We start from the raw sequence: 19796 nt of genomic DNA, 5'->3' as shown, positions 1-19796 counted from the left end.
CGTTTGCATCGTGCCTGCTCTCAAGCCGCACCTGCCGTGCGAGCCCACACTCCTGCGCACCCACACCCGGGCTCCTACTGCTGACTGTTACCCCCTGTGGCCCCCTACGGGCCACGTGCGGGCCCCGACACTACTGCTGCTGCCTCCACTTCTTTTCTTTTTTTTTTTTCTTTTTTTTGGGCTTCCTAACCCAATTTTTTTAGAAATTAAATTAAATAAATATACTTCACATTCATTCAATTTTTGCCTTTATTTTTCCATAATTAAGGCTTAAACAATACTCTTGATGTTTCCATAACATACATCAAACACCCACTATTTTTCCAACAAAAATCATATGATTTAACTTCTTGGTGCTTCCCACAACACACATGAAAATGAGACTTTCACCCAACCTAGGCTTCAACATTCCATAAGCTAATATCTCATTTCCTAAATACAACATACATTTCAAAACTAACAAAATAAATTACATTACATAAATCAAACACAACACATAGGCTTCCATAAGCGAAATAAGCTCTTGGATCTTCATTCCCAAGCTTTCCCATGCCATTCCACCATTGCCTTGACTTTCTCATGCCTTGGCAACCTATATGTGAGGGTAAAAACCTCATGAGCTATTAAGCTCAATAAGGGTGAAATGCAAAATAAATATGAACATAACAAGATTATATGATGTCAAATGTATGCAAGTGTGGCTAGGTCTCTTTGCCCTCACAACCCACCAAGGTTAGAGGCATCAGCTCACCATTTCAACCATGTTCCCAAACTACTCTATGGCCATAGGTCTCATGAACACAAAGAACATGCTAAATGCAACCTATACATTTATGAACCATACTTACTACACATTGCAAGGCCACCCTCCCATGGGGCCATCCCTTACCCTTTTCCATTCTTTGAAGCTTTCACATGCTTTAACTTCAAGGCCTTCATTGCTTTCAACCTTTGCTCTTTCTCAAGAAACCCCTTAAAAAATAAGGTAGCTAAGCCACCAAACAAGAAAGATAAAAGGATTTTTCTTTAATACTATAAGGTAGAAACCTTACCTTTGCATTCTTCATTTTCTTCTTCCTTTCATCTCCATTCTTTCCTTCCTTCTTCATTTCTTTCCTCCATGAGAGACTTCTTCCTATCTCTCTTATTTCTTCCTTCAAGACTCTTCAAATGACAAAAATTTGAGACTAAAGCACTCTTTTCCTTTTTATACTACTCTTGTCTTGAAATCTCAATTTCAAGACTTCATCTTAATCATTGATTTTCATTTGCTTTTTGAGAGAAAATCCCAACCACACAAGAAAACACAATCCATGCCATTTCCTCTCTTTAAATCTCATCCATTGGATTTTATTCACTTTTCAAGAGAAGATCTCAACCTTCAATTAAAAGCACAATCCAAGTGCTTTTGAAAGTTTTAATCTCAACCACTCATCTCTTAATATTTAGCAATCCATGCCCACTTCCAAGACTCATTATTAGCCATTGGATCCATTTCCAATTTCAAAACCAAATATCCACCCTTGGATCAAGTCTTGGAATTTCCCAAAATTAGCCATTTTTCTCATTTATTTAAATGAGACTATTTTCAACCATCACATGAGAGACTACTTTGAGAGACATAAACATTTCTTTCCCATTTAATAAATCCCACAATTTTCCATCATTAATGGGTGACTAATTTCCCATTTTCTTTTGGATTTTCCTTAATCCATATAATCATGCTCAACATTAAATGCTTGAAAGACTAATTAGCGTTTCTTTTGCATTTAATTTAATCTCTCCATTTAACTTGGACCATATTAAGCCATGTGTCATTCCAAGACACCAATCTTGGCTTCCAAGTTCTAATCTCATATATCCATGTGGCATCGCCACATTTATTCTCCAATATAGGGAAAATTAATTACTTTACCACATAATTGAATATCCACCATTTTTCCCATTTTCCATAATTAAATTCCTTTATGGAATTTGCTCCAAAGCTACCAAAATACCTTTTATGAATTATTAATCCCATATATCTCCACATAAACACAAAATTGGGATTTAATTCACTTACACACCTAATTCCACATAGGAATTATTTTCAATTTATCAAAATACCCTTTATTGGACTTCACTATCCAAATTACTAAAATACCCCTCTTATAGGGCACCAATATTCTCAGGGATCTAACACCTTCTCAAGGGCATTTTTGAAAGTTTTCTTACTTCCTTTCTCATCCTCATAACACTAGGATTACTGGGTGTTACAGACATGCATAAATGGATACTATAATTAAAAAAATACAAGGATACAGATAATAAAAAAACGTTTAAATAAAAGACATGAGTATTGTTTTATTGTGAATATGGATCAATTTTTACCAAACTGTCTCCATACCATTCACTTGATTATAAGCCATAGGTAATTTAAATTTAGACATTACTAAAGCAAACCATCAACCATAGATATACTAAAGAAACACATTACCATAAGCTCGCCATATCACATCTCTCTGACAGCAGGATCTGTCTTCTTCCAACTCGGGTACGGCCCCTCAAACTTACTTTGGATAATTCGAAAAATATCTCGTTTGCACAAATTATTATCAAACCTATTAAAACACACATTAATTTGTAAAGTAATGTGTTAAAATGAAAATTTCTTTGTTTAAGTTGAAATTGATTAGTAAGATAAGGGATACTTACAAAAAATCCAATGGACATATCATCGGACGATTATCAAGGGTGGCAGTGGGCGTGGATGAACCCCCAACTTCAATAGGCATGGAAGAAGGCCCATCATAGTTGGGGTGGGGTGTCTGTGGGTTAGGGGAATCAAATCTCATATCAGTGGACGGAGATGAATGTCCCCCTGCAAAAACATATAATTGTGTAGGATTTAACATGCAAAGTAATGAATAAGTTAAAGATAGGGTGTACCAATGTGGTTTTCCCCATCAATGTTTCTGAATTGACAACGACGCATAGACTGACCATATGATGATCTGTGTGCCATATTCTGCCATACAAGACAAAGAACAATTAATAAGCATGTGATGAGAACTTTTAAATACTTTCAAAATAAAATATGATTTATCATGTACAAAAATGATTTATATTATATTTATGATCTCATGTTTAAAATTGTGTTTTTAAACTAATAGAAATATTACAATTCAACATCTTATAAGAAAAAAACATCCCACAAAAATATTTCAATTCAATATATGCAACATCATCAATTCTCAATGCATTAGATACTTCATAAAATCACAACAAAATTCATCTCATATATCTCTACAAGTCATTATACTATAATTTCATCGAATAAAAAATATCATTTTAGTGATATTATAACAAAAAATATATTAATAAGAGATAAATGAAACTAGAACATGCAAATGAAGAGGCGACAGTAACATATCCTATGTAGACAATATATTATCAGATAGTGGTTAGTCCTCCAATTTCAATAACTTTATAAATAGTCCTAGTGCGTCGCCTCTTCAACCAAAGCATTCCTTTTACATTTATCAAAAAATATTTTTTGATTATTTGACTACATAATTTATGCGTATGTTTACTGGCAAGTCAAAAACTCCATTCAAAGTTGGAAAAAACACAAATGCTACTATACTAGTATTTGAACATTTAACAACCCCCCCCCCCCTAAAAAAAAAATTAGAAAAGTTTCCAACATTTGGAAATATATATAAAAAAAAAAACTAATTTCCAAGTGTTTGACTACAGCTACATAGTTGATTATGAGTTCCTTTTGCCTTAACCAAAAACCAAAAAATAAACCATCATTTTCATATGTAACTAAAACTCTTGATTACTCCAAACAAAGTTTTCAAAAAGCTACCCAACTCATGATATATACACACACTAATTGCTGTTAAAATTATATGAAGTAACATTCAAAAACATGTTACATACGTATCCAAGATGAAAGAAAGTTCGTGGCACACTTGTAGCAGCAGCAGGCAAATTGCTAGGTTAGAGAGAAAGATGACCAACTCTTAAGGAAATAATTAATTAGATAAAACTCAGCCATTTTATGGGCACAAATCAGAATGTTTGTTCAGGACCCACCCAAACAAACCCAATTAATTACTTCTTCAATATCAAAGTCCAAGTCCCACTATGCCAAACTCCAAGAAAATAATAAGTCTTCCGTGTGCAATCCTTTTACTACGTGACTGACCCGTAATATCACTATATACATATACTAACGTGGCCTACAAACACACATTTAAACACGCTGCCTACATACATTTCATTTGTATTTTAATCTTTAAGATTTAATTCCAGCAAACATACATTTAATATACATAAATGAGGTGTACACACAAAAATAAGCAGCGAACACCATAGTTTCTGGCGTACATACATACATACACGGAAATATAAGTATGTAAACACACAAAACATTTACAAACATATACATACATACATTAAATATACATAAATCTTAAACGTTGTATGTATGTAAATCTTAATATATATACATACATCTTAAACCAAATTTGACGGGATACAGTATTCCAGCAAACATTAAGATTTAATTCCAGCAAACATTAATACAACGTACATACATTTAATATACATAAATGAGCAGCAAACACACAAAATATATGTATCCACACAAAAATGAGCAACGAACACCATCGTTTCTAGCATACATACATATATACACAGAAATATATATGTAATACCCCATGTTTGTATGAGGTTACCACATAATTTAGACAAGTTTAGAATACCGAAAAATTGGTTTGATAGCAGTTATAAGTACCGAATCGACTGCAGGGAGTGTCTCGGAGTGAAATTATCTAAGAAAAATGATATGGTCTTAATGAGCGTTCCGAGATAGGATTTATGGTATTGAAAGAAATCAGATCAGAAACGATTTTTGGTACAGGTAAAATACAGCTGCTATTTAGGCTGCAAAACTGAATCATCGTAGGGGACCCTCGGGAAGTCAACGGAAGCCTGAGGCGGCTCCAATTTTTTGTAATGAGCAACCCTTCAGTGGTTTCGAGATGAATCAATGGCCCAGTGAGGACACTGGGATGAAATCACCCTTATCGAGTAACTTTGAAATTATTAATTTTGCGTTTTCGGTATTGTAATGTAAATTAATTTGAGGTTTAAGGGTATAATTGTAATTAAGGAATTGCATAGGTGAAATAGAGATGAAATTTGAGATTTAAATGTGTTATTTCTTTATTATTATAATATAATATATGATATATATGTGCATATACGTGAAGCAGTGGGTGCAAATTTGTGCAATTGGAAGCACATAATCAATCGTGGGTTGGAAGATTTGAAAGAAAATCTACAAGAAGATATGGGGTAGGGAGAATTGAGAGATTGATTTATCTCTCATTAATTAAATGTGGTGTACTATATATATATATATATATATATATGCAAGTGTGGCCATGCCCTGTGAACTCCCTGGCCATGCTCTACAAATGGCGTAATCTTCACGCTAAAGGGGATGGCCAAAGGAGTTGAGGGTGAGGGTTGCCTATAAATAGAAGAGGAAGTGGAGAGCAAATGGAAGAAATGTAGAAGCGAATGAGAGCTTGGGCAGGCGGCCATGGCAGCACCTCGAGAGCTGGGTAGCGAGCGGATGGCTGCCAGCAATCGGAGCAGCTGTAACACCCCGCTTCTCGGGCGCGTTATAACTTGGGACAATTCTAGAACAATAAATTTTTTTCTTTCAAACTAATGCTAAACCAGATCCTTCCTCGAATCCATCCCAGAATTCTCATTCATTTATCTTGAAAGAAAATCATTATACACATCAAATGCGAAAGTAATGATCGAAACCTGATATCTTAACATTGATTATTAATTCATCGTTCCTCAACATAACTTAATACAAACATAAGTTCTCAACTATCATTAACCTCAAATAAGGTTATACATCCTCATGCTTTCAAAACATCCAGAATTCAAAGTAGCAGAACTTAAATATAGGGGCTACATTACATACATTTCATTTATCATGCACTTTGCTAAGTGTCATTTCATGCCTCATTCATCCTCGTATCTGCTACAATCTCCATATGGAATGTTTGAATATTCCAGGGGCAAATCCCAAGTTAGATGATGAATTATATAAGTAAGAGTACAGAAAACATATTTCGTGCATGAATGCAATGTCTTAGTTATCGTAGGTGTCAACTGCACCCCTCATGCTACCTACCATTTTTACGGCCATCTCTTTCGAAGTTGGAGTGTATGGGGGCACCCTTGGTGAGGTAGCGGTGCTAGTTCATACTCCCTACGGCCATGATGCGTGTGATCAATGATATCGACGTGTACATATGCATTTCATAACATGTCATGTATGCAGTCTACGTGATGGATACATATCGGAACATGTCAATATGATAAAAGCATCCCCAAGGATCGGGGTTTGAAACATAAATCACCTACAATTCAAGTATTTTTTATAAAGCTAAATCTAGTTGGGAAGTACCACTTACCTTCTCAATCTTATCAAGCTACCTCGATATTCGTGCATGTCTTGAAATTCGCGCATCACCTCAATTTGTGTACCAACCTCAAAATTTGCACAAGTCACTTCAACTTAAACCTCAAAGCATCCTAAACACCATAATTATTTAAATAAGCATCCAAAACCTATTTTCCATAATTTCTTGCATTTTCTTTATTTTTCTCTCTATTTTTCCTTAATAAATCCAAACTAAATATTTCTAAAATATTTTCTCAAATATTTCACTACGACAATTCATAAAATAATATTCTTGAATTTTTAATTTTTTTTAGAAAATTTTACTTACCTTAACTTAGCATCTCTGGCTTCCTCGATATACGTGTCATATCTTCAAAACGCCTACTCGAATCATTTTTCTTGCCAAAATCTCCAAAAAATTACTAAATCCCCAAATCCTATTTTTCAGGATTTCTCTAGCATTTTTTCTATTTTTCTCCATTTTTTCCTTTTCTTTTCTTTTTTTTTTCTTTTTCTTTTTTCCTTCTCTTCTTCCTCCCTCCTCCTCCTCCTCCTCCTTCTTCTCCCCTTCCTCTGTGATGCACCAGCACCCACAGCCACACCGCCCGCGTGTCATCCGCCGCTAACACGGCCATAAGCCGCTACTTACGCCACTACGTGCCTTTACCGCCGACCGTGCCATCCCCAACCTCTGCAGCCTCCGCCGCGGCCGCCCGAGCTCGCTGCCCACTACCACTGCCCGTTGCTGCCATGGCCAAAACTAGCCATCCTAGGCTAGCTCCGACAGCCTCGGCTATTGCCTTTCGGGCCTCCGGCCGCCTCCGCGCCGACACCACGCGTTTGCAGCCATCACCGCACCTCCATCACTATTGCTTTGCTCGCTGGCCCGATTCTGCACATGCTCGAGCTTGCGGCCATGGCTGCTTGGAGCTCGCGGCTATGGCCGGTTGCCTCCATCCACCCTCACGACCCAGCTCCCTATCTCTCTCTCTAGCGAACTCTCGACCAGTTGCTCATTACCTTAGCCGCCCATGCTTGCTTCGGTCATTGCTTTGCAACTCTCTCTACTTCCATTTGCTCACAACCCATCCCCTTTTATAGCCATCTCCAACCCTCTTGCCCATCCCTCTTAGCATTTGACACACTCAACTTGTTGCCATGGATTTGCAGAGACGTTGGTTGCATTTACAGAGGCGTGGGTCGTATTTACAAAGGCGTGGGCTCTCTTATGCACGTACACAAATATATATATATATTTATATTTATATATCATATATTACATTAATATATATAAAATTATGCATTAAATCCCAATTTTCTCATAATATCACTTGAGCAATTCCATAATAGCAAATACGCTCTCAAACACTGAATTAAATTGCATTTCAATATTGAAAATCCAAAATTAATAACTTTAAGGTTACTCAATTTGGACGATTTTGCCCTAATGTCCTCACCAAGCTATCGTTTCATCCCGAAACCACTGAAGGGTTGCTTATTATGCAAAATCGGAGCCCTCCTACTATTCTGTTGATTTTTTGGGAGTCTCCTACAACGATTCGATTTTGCATCCTAAATGATAGCTGTATTTTAGCTGTACCGAAAACTGTTCCCGATCCGATTTCTTTCAATACAGTAAATCCTATCTCGAGATGCTTATCAACACCGTATCATTTTCCTTGGACAATTTCACTCCAAGCCATTCCCTACAGTCGATTCTGTAGTGCCCCGCTTTCCCGTGCGCGTTATAAACTTAGGACAATTCCAGGACAATAATTTTTTTCTTTCAAACACTAAAGGTAAACCACATCATTCCTCGAATTCGTTCTAGAATTTCCATACATTTTATCTCGACAGAGAATCATTATACACATCAAATGCAGAAGTAATGATCGAAACCTGATATCATAACATTAATCATAAATAAATTCTTACATCTTCAACATTTCTCAAAACGTTCAGAATCTAAAGTAGCAGAACTTAAATACAGGGGCTACGTTACATACATTTCATTTATCATGCACTCTGCTAAGTGCCATTTCATGCCTCATTCATCCTCGTATCTGCTATAATCTCCATCTGGAAAGTTTGAATATTCCAGGGGCAAAGCCCAAGTTAGATGATGAATCATCTAAGTAAGAGTACATAATGCTATATCATGTGTGTATGCAATGTCTTACCTCGTAGGTGTCAACTGCACCCTTCATGCTACCTACCATTTTTGCGACCACCTCTTTCGAAGCTGGGGTATATGGGTGCACCCTTGGTAAAGCAGCGGTGCCAGTTTGTACTCCTTACGGCCTCAATGCGAGTGATCAATGTATTTATGCATTTCATAGTCATGTCATGTATGCAGTTTACGTGATGGATACATATCAGGGCATGTCAATATGATGAAAACATTTTCGAGGAACATAAATCACTTACAACCCAACCATTTTCCATAAAACTAACTTTAATTGGGGAGTACCACTTACCTTCTCAAGCTTATTGGGCTACCTTGATATCCGTGTCTTGCCTCGTGCATTGCCTCGATTTGCGTGCCAACCTCAAAATTTGACAAGTCACTTAAACTTATTTCTCAAAGCATCCTAATCATAACAATTATTTAAATAAACATTAAAACCTATTTTTTCATAATTTCTGGCATTTTCTATAATTTTCTCTCTATTTCTTCATATTTTTTCTCAATAAATCCAAACTAAATATTTCTAAAATATTTTCTCAAATATTTCACTAGGAAAATTCATAAAATAATATTCTTGAATTTCTAAAATTTTCTAGGAAATTTTATTTACCTTAACTTAGCTTCCTCGATATGCGTGCCATATCCTCGAAACGAGTGCCTGGACAATTTTTCTCACCAAAATCTCCAGGATATTACCGAAATATAATTTCTTATTTTCCAGAATTTTTCTAGGTTTTTTCCCATAATTTTCCTATTTTCTTTTCTTTTCTTTCTTTTCTTTTCTTTCTTTTTTTCTTTTTCTTTTTCTTTTTCTCTTCTTCCCCACTTCATCTTCTTTGCGCCTCTGCTTCTTCTCCAGCAACCATGCCACCATTTCTTCTTTTCTTTCTTCTTTATTTCTTTTTCTTTTCTTTTCTTCTTCTCCTTTCTTCTTTCCTCCTCCTCCTCCTCCTTCTTCTTCTTCTTCTTCTTCTTCTTCTTCTTCCTTCCTTCCTTCCTTTCTTCCCCTACAACTACTCTGCTCCTTTTTCTTTGCGATGGCCATGCCCGCGCACGGCCTAGCTCCGTCGGCCATCACGACCGCCCCAACGGCCACCACCGACGTCGTCGCCTATCGCCGCGAGCCGTCATCGCGGATGCACCCTGTTGCCATCACCGTGGCAGCTGCTCTAGCTCGGTGAACTCACATCCATGGCTGCGGGTTTGTTGCTCTCGGCCGCTTCTCGGCCTCCATCGCCATCACCGGCCTTACCGGCCACTGCTAGGGCCGACACCGACAGCCCGTGCTGCCTTCTCGCCGCGATCGGCCTCCTCTGCAATGCTGGCCACGCTGCCCACTTGCTGCCATTACCGAATTTGGCCACTGTAGGTTGCCTCCATTGCCACCATTCTCTCTCTCTCTCTCTCTCTCTCTCTCTCCCACTTGCTTGCTGCTCTTAATCGACCAAAATCATTGCCAATTTATAGCCTCCACTGCCTTGGCCACTACTCCATTCAAACGTGAATAAATATATATATATCCATCATATTTATTGCTCCATCCCTTAAATCTTGCTTCCATATCTTTCCTTAAATCTCACTGCTCAATCCTGCTGCCATAATCTCTCTATTTTGCAGCTGAAATCTCGACCATTAAAGCTTCACAGAAGCTTCGCAAAGCCAGCTTGCACACACGCACAATGCATATATATATTTATATAACTATTATATAATACACTAACATATAAGAGAAATTGCACTTTTAATTCCCATAATTCATCTAATATCATTTGGGTAATTTTCTTATTGCAACCATGCCCTCAAACATCGACTAAATTTGCATTTCAATACCGAAAATCCACAATTAATATCTTAAATTTTACTCAATATAGATGATTTCACCTTTGCGTACTCTCAGGACCTTTGTTTCATCTTGAAACCACTAAAGAGTTGCTCATTACGCAAAATCGGAGCCCCCCTAGGGTTCCGTTGATTTTTCGGGAGCCTCCTACAACGATTCGGTTTTACAGCCTAAATGGCAGCTGTATTTTAGCTATACTGAAAATTATTCCCGATCCGATTTTTTTTGATACAATAAATCCTAACTTGGAACGCATATCGAGACCATATCATTTCCCTTAAAAATTTCACTTCGAGGCATTCCCTGCAATCGATTTGGTACTAATAACTGCTATCAAACCAATTTTTTGGTATTCTAAACTCATCGAAATTACGTGTCAACCTTATCTACACATGGGGTATTACAGATTTGACAACTTAATTTATCATTAAACTGATATTTCGGTATTCCAAACTTATCGAAATTACGTGGCAATCTCATACGAACATGGGGTATTACAGCAGCACCCACGGTGGTTATGAGGCAGCACCGGCGGGCTCATAGTTAGGCCTGGGAGGTGGCCGAAGGAAACAGGTTCAGCCATGGCCGCAACCGGTTGTAGCAAGGAGAAACCAGTTGCAGCCAACGACGGTCGTGGCCAACAGCTCGCGGCGGTGGTTCGCGGGAGGCCGGGAAGGGCGGCGGCAGGTGGTCGGCGGCGGAGGGCCAAGCAGCAGCGACTGCAAACTGGTGCATGGGTGCTATGCGAAGAAGAAGAAACAGAGGAGGGAGATGATGAATAGTAGGAGAGGAAAAAGAAAAGAAAAGAAAAAGAAAGAAAAGGAAAAAAAAAATATATAGAAAATTTCAAAAATTTTTTTGAAAAATAGGATTTGGATATTTATTAATATTTCGGATATTTTGGGTTAGAAAATGGTTCGGGCGCGTGTAGGACCCCAACCCAGGTCCCCCAGACTAGCCATAGAATCCGAGCAGGTGTCCCGAATAACGAATACAAAACATGTCATGCATGCATCTCACATTCAAATATACCTGATCATGAATCTGAAAAATTTGAAACCAAATCCAAAACACCACATGCATAACAAAACACCATAGGCCCAACAAGGTTACATTTACAATCCCTAGCCAAAGACAAATCCAAACCACAAAACAAACCACAACCTGCCACAGAAGATGTCGCAAACCCCAAAGTCTCAAAGTACAAAAAGCCATAAGATAAAGCTAACTTGAACTGCCCTGTACACCATCTACGGAGAAGTTAGACTTCACTGGGACCATCCCCAATCTTGCCCTTGCCCTTACCTGGAATGAAGAGAAGCAAATGAGTGAGTCACAAGACTCAACAAGCTCATACAAAAGGATTAGACAACAAGAATAAGCACTACAGAGTACCCTGCACCTAACATGCAGTATCCATGCAAAGCATGCCCATGTCAACAAACAAATGTCAGGTATCTCGTGCATAAAAGAAATGCACACATACAGGGTCTTGGGGCCCACAAAAGAAAACAATGGCGCCCAAACCCATGATATATACCTGAGTAAGCCAGTACAGACTGAACCCGCAACTTGTAAAGAATACCTCAAGTGGGAGTGACCTCACCGAGTCACAACACGCTAACACAAAAGAACTCGCATGTGTGGAAATATAACCAGCACGGTGTACCCGACACTGTCACAGCTGTGGTCTCAGTCTCAATCAAAAGCTGGCATCAAACAACAGGTAAATGCACACATATAAAATGCAGTGGCACATGGGCAGAAACCTGATACAAGGCCCCCATAAAACCAAGCATCAAGTCACGCCTGCCCACATAGGCAAATACACTCAATGCAGTGCTCATGACTAGCTAACTATTGGATAAAATAAACAGCAATGTATGCACGTGGCCAAACATTCAGTCACATGAGTCCCCCAATGGATGCATGCAACCCATATCCCGGCACACAATACCTTGATATGCAAGATGTCAAAAAGGTGGGTGACTGACAGTATTAGCTGTCCTGGCTCGTGTGTGACCAGTCATGATAGTCGATAGTTGGGCCCATATCACCAACCATCATCTACTAGGACGCAGCGGTCGACAACCAGTAGCTTAACACTCGTCACCATAATAGACCGCCCTCTCGGAGGGAGAACATGACCACACCTAGAGACTTGGCTAACCCTGAAACCAAACTCGGCCCTAGGTTGGATACTATCCCGAGGATAACCTAGCTTCATTCCGCTTAGGAAGTAGAGAGTGAACAAGCTCTCTAGAAATGCAGTCAAGACACGTTGGGTACATTTACAACCTCCATAGTTTTATTAAATTATACTTTTATATAATTTAATGAATTATGTCACACAATACTTATTATTTACTAACATTATTTCTATTATTATTTTTAAGAAAAAAAGATAATAATAAAAATAATCTTTACTAATATTATCTATTACTATTATTATTTATTTAAATAACTCAAATTATGCTTATAATCTTTAAGCAACATTTACATAAATGTACATATATATATATACATACACACTTTATACTCCCATAGGCACAAGGATGTGCCTCCACTTCCAACTTCCAACTTCCAACATACATTACAATATTATATCTATATAATATAGCAAGAAGGTTTTTGAAAATGTGTAGAGACAATCAATGTTTGTGTGGCTGAGATCAATTCTCAAATTAATTCAACAGCTGAGATCCACGTCCCCCCCCTCTCCCTCGCGGTCGCCCGCCCAAAACCATCCCATCACGCCGCATGCCCAACTGTGTTTCCCTCTCTCCCTTTCTCTCTCCCTCTTTGTTTCCCACCTGCCCACCCAAAACTTTCCCTCTTTCCCATACTGCCTCTCTCTCTCCCTCTCTCTTTCTCTCTCTCACCCGCGGCCGACCCACCCACCCCATCGTCGTCGCCCCTCGCCCGCCCCCTTCTCTATCTCTCTCCCTCTCTCGCCGCCGTGTAACCCACCCACGCCATCGTCGCCCATCATCGCCGTTTCTACATCGCCCGCCGCGTCCTTGCATCGCCGCCCCTGCTACGCACTGCCCCCGCCCCCGCCCACTTCCAAAAGGTCCTCTCTCTCTCTCTCTATATATATATATATATATTTGGTGTTCACTTCCAGAAGGTATTTGGTGTTCTGCAACTGTTGCGCTGCTTCAAGACGTGTATTAATTTACAACAGTTGCGCAACGTGTATTTGGTCTTCATTTAATTTAGTTTAGTGTTAGTTTAGTGTAAATTAATTTAGTGTTAATTTAATTTAGTTTAGTTTATGTATCTGTGTGTATTTGATTATGTGTATGTGTGTATCTAATTGTTTATGTGTATCCTATTATTTTCTGTATTTTTTATACTGTTTTATGTTTTATGTGTGTTATTTGATTATGTATACAGATATGTGTGTTAATTTAGTTTAGTGTAAATTCATTTAGTGTTAATTTAATTTAATTTAGTGTTAGTTTACTGTAAATTAATTTAGTGTTAATTTAATTTAGTTTACTGTATACAAATATGTGTGTTTTTTATAGTGTTTTATGTTTTGTGTACATTTGATATTTTAAAATTATTAATTTAGTGTATTATATAGATATACACGTGTGTGTGTGTGTGTGTTAATTTAGTGTGTTAATTTAGTTTAGTGTAAATTCATTTAGTGTTAATTTAATTTAATTTAGTGTTAGTTTACTGTAAATTAATTTAGTGTTAATTTAATTTAGTTTACTGTATACAAATATGTGTGTTAATTTATGTACATTTGATTATTTGTATCATATTATTTTGTGTATTTTTTATAGTGTTTTATGTTTTGTGTACATTTGATATTTTAAAATTATTAATTTAGTGTATTATATAGATATACACGTGTGTGTGTTAATTTAGTGTGTTAATTTAGTTTAGTGTTAATTTAATTTAATTTAGTGTTAGCTTACTGTAAATTAATTTAGTGTTAATTTAATTTAATTTAGTGTTAGCTTACTGTAAATTAATTTAGTGTTAATTTAATTTAGTTTACTGTATACAAATATGTGTGTTAATTTATGTACATTTGATTATTTGTATCCTATTATTTTGTGTATTTTTTTATAGTGTTTTATGTTTTGTGTACATTTGATATTTTAAAATTATTAATTTAGTGTACATTTGATTAATTAATATACACGTGTGTGTGTGTGTGTTAATTTAATTTAGTGTAAATTAATTTAGTGTTAATTTAATTTAGTTTACTGTATACAAATATGTGTGTTAATTTATGTACATTTGATCATTTGTATCATATTATTTTGTGTATTTTTTATAGTGTTTTATGTTTTGTGTACATTTGATATTTTAAAATTATTAATTTAGTGTATTATATAGATATACACGTGTGTGTGTGTGTGTTAATTTAGTGTGTTAATTTAGTTTAGTGTTAATTTAATTTAGTTTACTGTATACAAATATGTGTGTTAATTTATGTACATTTGATTATTTGTATCATATTATTTTGTGTATTTTTTATAGTGTTTTATGTTTTGTGTACATTTGATATTTTAAAATCATTAATTTAGTGTATTATATAGATATACACGTGTGTGTGTGTTAATTTAGTGTGTTAATTTAGTTTAGTGTTAATTTAATTTAATTTAGTGTTAGCTTACTGTAAATTAATTTAGTGTTAATTTAATTTAGTTTACTGTATACAAATATGTGTGTTAATTTATGTACATTTGATTATTTGTATCCTATTATTTTGTGTATTTTTTATAGTGTTTTATGTTTTGTGTACATTTGATATTTTAAAATTATTAATTTAGTGTACATTTGATTAATTAATATACACGTGTGTGTGTGTGTTATAATTTAATTTAGTGTAAATTAATTTAGTGTTAATTTAATTTAGTTTAGTTTATGTATACAAATATGTGTGTTAATTTAGTTTATTTGATTATGTGTATGTGTGTATCTAATTGTGTATTTGATTATTCATTATGTACATTTGATTATGTGTATCCTATTATTTTGTGTACATTTGATATTTGATATTTTAAAATTATTAATTATATAGATATACACGTGTGCCATCGCCCCCGCTGCCCCTGCAGCCGCTCAAACCCGTCGTCGCCGCCACCCAGCCACAGTGCAGCTCGCCTCGCGGTCCCCGTCACCCCTGCCAACGCCACATATATGTGTATGTACGCCAGAAATGATGATGTTCGTTGTTTACATACATATATATATATATTGTGTGTTTGCTGCTCACTATTAGATTGTGAAGGAAGTAGTCAAATGTTTAGGTTGCGTTCTCTTTACTTTTCAATTTTCAGTTTTGAGTTTTGAATTCATTTTCAATTTTCTGTTTTGGTAGTCTGTTTTTAAAAAATTAAAAATGCGTTCTCTTTGTCATTTTGAAAAATTATTTCTCAAAACAAAAAATTAGAAAACGCGTTCTTTTTGAAATTTTGAAAATAATTTTTTAATAATATTTTATTCAATAAATTTGATTATTCAGTAAATTAAAAATATTTAATATTTATAAATTATTAAAAAATATTTACATTTTAAAGTTAATGAATTTTGTAATTTTTTTCTATTATAATAATAAAATATAAATAAATAAATGTATTTTGAGTTTTGAGTTTGTTTTGGATGAAAACACTCAAAACAACTTTTTGTTGTTTTGAGTTTTCTTTACAATTTTTTTGTTTGTTTTCAAAAATGCATTTTTAAAACAGTAAAGAGAATGCGTTTTCATTATTTTAGAAAATTGAAAACTAAAAATGACTTAAAAACAACAAAGAGAACGCAACCTTAATGTTTAATGTTTTCAGTTTGGAATCTAATGTTTGCAAATCTATGTATACATTTCTGTTTGTTGTTCTTTGTTTAATGTTTATGTATGCACAAAAGCAATATAATGTTTCCTGTTTAATGTTTGCTGCTCATTCGAGTTACGTTTGGAATCTAATGTTTAATGTTTTCTGTTATATATATATACAAGATCTTAATGTTTAATCCATTTGACAGAAACGCTCCCATCTCAAATGAACTCCATTTGCATTAATGTTTAATGCAAGATTTCTTTCCTACCGATTCCCACTCCACTTCCCATCTCACTTCATTTTAACTGTTTCTCTCTTTTCACGCAAAGATTTCTTTCACATAATTCTTAATGCAAGATCTTAATGTTTAATCCATTTGCGGATAATGTTTAATCCATATGGATTAACAGAAATGCATATATATAGCGTTTCTGTCAAATTTTTAATTAACGAGCGTTTCTCTCTTTATTTGAGTGTTTCTGTCAAATGAACTGAAATGGGAGCGTTTCTATCAAATGGAGTTCGTTTCTGTGTATTTATGTGTATGTATTTCTATCAAATGGTTTTTGTCAAGATCTTATTGTCACTTGAATGAGCAAATACATGTCTGAGTTATGAGCATTTCTATCAAAAGATGCTCTATTGTTAATTAAAAATTTAATTTATGTATGTGTATGTAGCAAAAGAAGCTGTGTATGTATATGGGCGTCAAAAGATGCTCCATGGGTGGCAATTTTTTAAAATTTTTAATTAAGATTAATTGATTCTGTGCATACATAAACATTAAACAATTTATAAGCAAACTAATGTGTATGTGTATGCACAGAAGCAAACTTATGTGTATATACATAATGTTTAGAAGCAATTAAAACATTATGGACTACACTACATGTTTATCTATGCACAGATGCTCACGTTTAAAATGTTTTTTAATTTTCAGTTTAGAATCTAATATTAAGTATTATAAATATCAATTTTTAAAAAAAATTATGGACTACAACATTTGAAATTTTTTAAATAAAAAAAAAACAATCATAAATGATTTAATTTCAAAAGAAATAAAAACTTCTTTCTTTAATGATGATGAAAGGTGATTTTAAATCGAAATTGGCTACCCAAAAAGAATTCATTTATTTGTGTTATTTTTTTATTTTATTAATTCTATTTTTTATTTTATTATAATCAAATTTTTTTTAATTAAAATAACATAAAAAAAACGTGTTACCCGACTAAGAGTTCCTGACCCATGGGGGTCGGGGAACACAAGGGTTCCCAACCACTCACGGTCAAGAACCCAAACTTCTTCGATCCCGAATCAAGGTTCTTTCCATTGATGGCCGCAGCCATGGCGGCCAGCAACAGGCGATGATTGCCAAGGACTTTTCAAGTGATAATTATTCATACCAGGTTTTGATTTTGGTTTTAATTTCATTAATATAAAAGTGAAGTCAGGAAAGATAAGAGTTCAAATTTGAAAAATTGTTGTGCTCCAATTTTAATTTTATCATTTTAATGTGATTGTTAAAATACGTCTTGATTATAACCCGTTCAGTATTTTTTATGCATGACAGTTATTTATTTAAATAAAATATTAAATTTTATTATTTAATTTAGTAGCAACTGATTTGGAAATAACATGACATTGCCAAATAAATCCATGTTAACTATTTAGTATTGCTAATTTTTTATTTTTTGGTGTCTAAAATTATATAACCAAATATTTTTAGGTTAAAGTACAACAGTTATGGACAATATCACTATTTTTGGTCAAGTAAGTTTTTTTTTCTTCATATAATTTTAAGTACCTCTCTTATAATGTAAGGCCTATTTTTTTAAAAAAAAAAACTTATCATATCTAATTTTCTTCTAATAGAATGTTTTTTTCCTCATACTTTATAGGTGGATGGAGACTTACACCGAACCGTAATATCAATTCCGTTTATTAATTTTTTTATTTATGTGTATAAAATTTTATTTATCACTCTAACGTGTTTGTATGTATAGGTTCGATTTCTTCAAGAAAGAAATGTTAATGTTGTTATTCGTGATGAGCGTGACCTTAATACTATTCGCATTCGTGAAGTAAGAATATACATTTTCTTATCATTTTAAAAATAATTTATAAATATATTCTACTTATTTTTTATTATAGGCAAAGGCAAAGGAAAAAGAAAAGGCTATCCCTTCTAGCAAAGGAAAGAAAAATGCACATCATGTGGTATGGTTTCTCAACAAGTTCTAAAAGTTTCTTTTTCGAATATTGTTATATTAATTTTTTTAGGAATTACATAGTGTCATGTACTCTTTTCTATGTACATTTTTAAAAAGTTTCTTTTCAAAAACATGTTAAAGTAAGCATTAATCTGAATTTTTAATATGTTTGTCTATTAAAAAGAGAAGAAAACAAATAAGAGAAGAAAATTTATAAGAGAAAAACATAAAAAAAAAATAGAAAACTACATAATATAGTTTTTTTAATTTTTTATTTTTCTTATAAGAAATTTTTAGGGAAAGAACATGAAGAATAAAAAGGAAAGTAGAAAATATTACACACTAAAGAGATGGGTAGTGTCTTTAAACCAACAAGTGCATACTCCTAAAATATTCTCATTATAGGCACACAATGATAATATGTTATCAAAAGCTACATTGGCCCAACATGCACGACGAGAACGTGAAAAAAATCAAAAGTCATGTTTTGCATACCAATTGGGACAACGCCTGCGACGAGAACGAGAAAGATCAAAGGAATGTATTAACCCAAGACAATCTTCTTTTAACACCAATTCGTCGTGATCGCACTGGGCTAGAGTGGGAAACAATAACTGAAGATTCTTATTCGGCACAAAAACGAATAATGGTTACCCATCATTCTACATGTTCGTTTTCTATGCCAATCACATCTTTAACTCCATAAAAAAATCGGTAAACTACTGTGTATAATCTTGAAATACATACTTTTACTCATATCGTTTTGTTTTACAAATTTTTATTTATACACAAATATTCATAGGTCTACTCCTATAAATCAATTTCTTCAAGAAGATTTATGTACTGATGATGAATTAGAAGACATGCCTATGAGTACATCAATTGACATCCGGGTACACAAGATTCTTGTTGCCGTTATCTTGGCAAGATGGATGTATTATGTCCTTATTGTTCAGCCTTACATTAGATGGATGAAAAATTGACAAAATCATCTATGAAACGTCCCTTATTCGGAACTTGCTGTTTGGAAGGAAAGGTTAGGCTCCCTTTACTTATTACACCCCCTCCACCACTTTAGGCGTTGTATGATGGGAATAATGATCAATCAAAATCCTTTCGAAGTTATACTCGAGTATACAACGTAGCCAATGTTTTTACGAGTCTTGGTGCTACATTAGATCCTAGAGTACTCAGTGGAAGGGGCCCTACATCATTCACAATTCATGGGAAATTGCGACATCAAACAGGATCACTACAACCACAACCAGG

Source organism: Diospyros lotus, chromosome 2, assembly GCF_014633365.1.
Source record: "Diospyros lotus cultivar Yz01 chromosome 2, ASM1463336v1, whole genome shotgun sequence".
NCBI lineage: Eukaryota > Viridiplantae > Streptophyta > Magnoliopsida > Ericales > Ebenaceae > Diospyros > Diospyros lotus.
Note: the sequence above shows the minus strand (reverse complement) of the source record.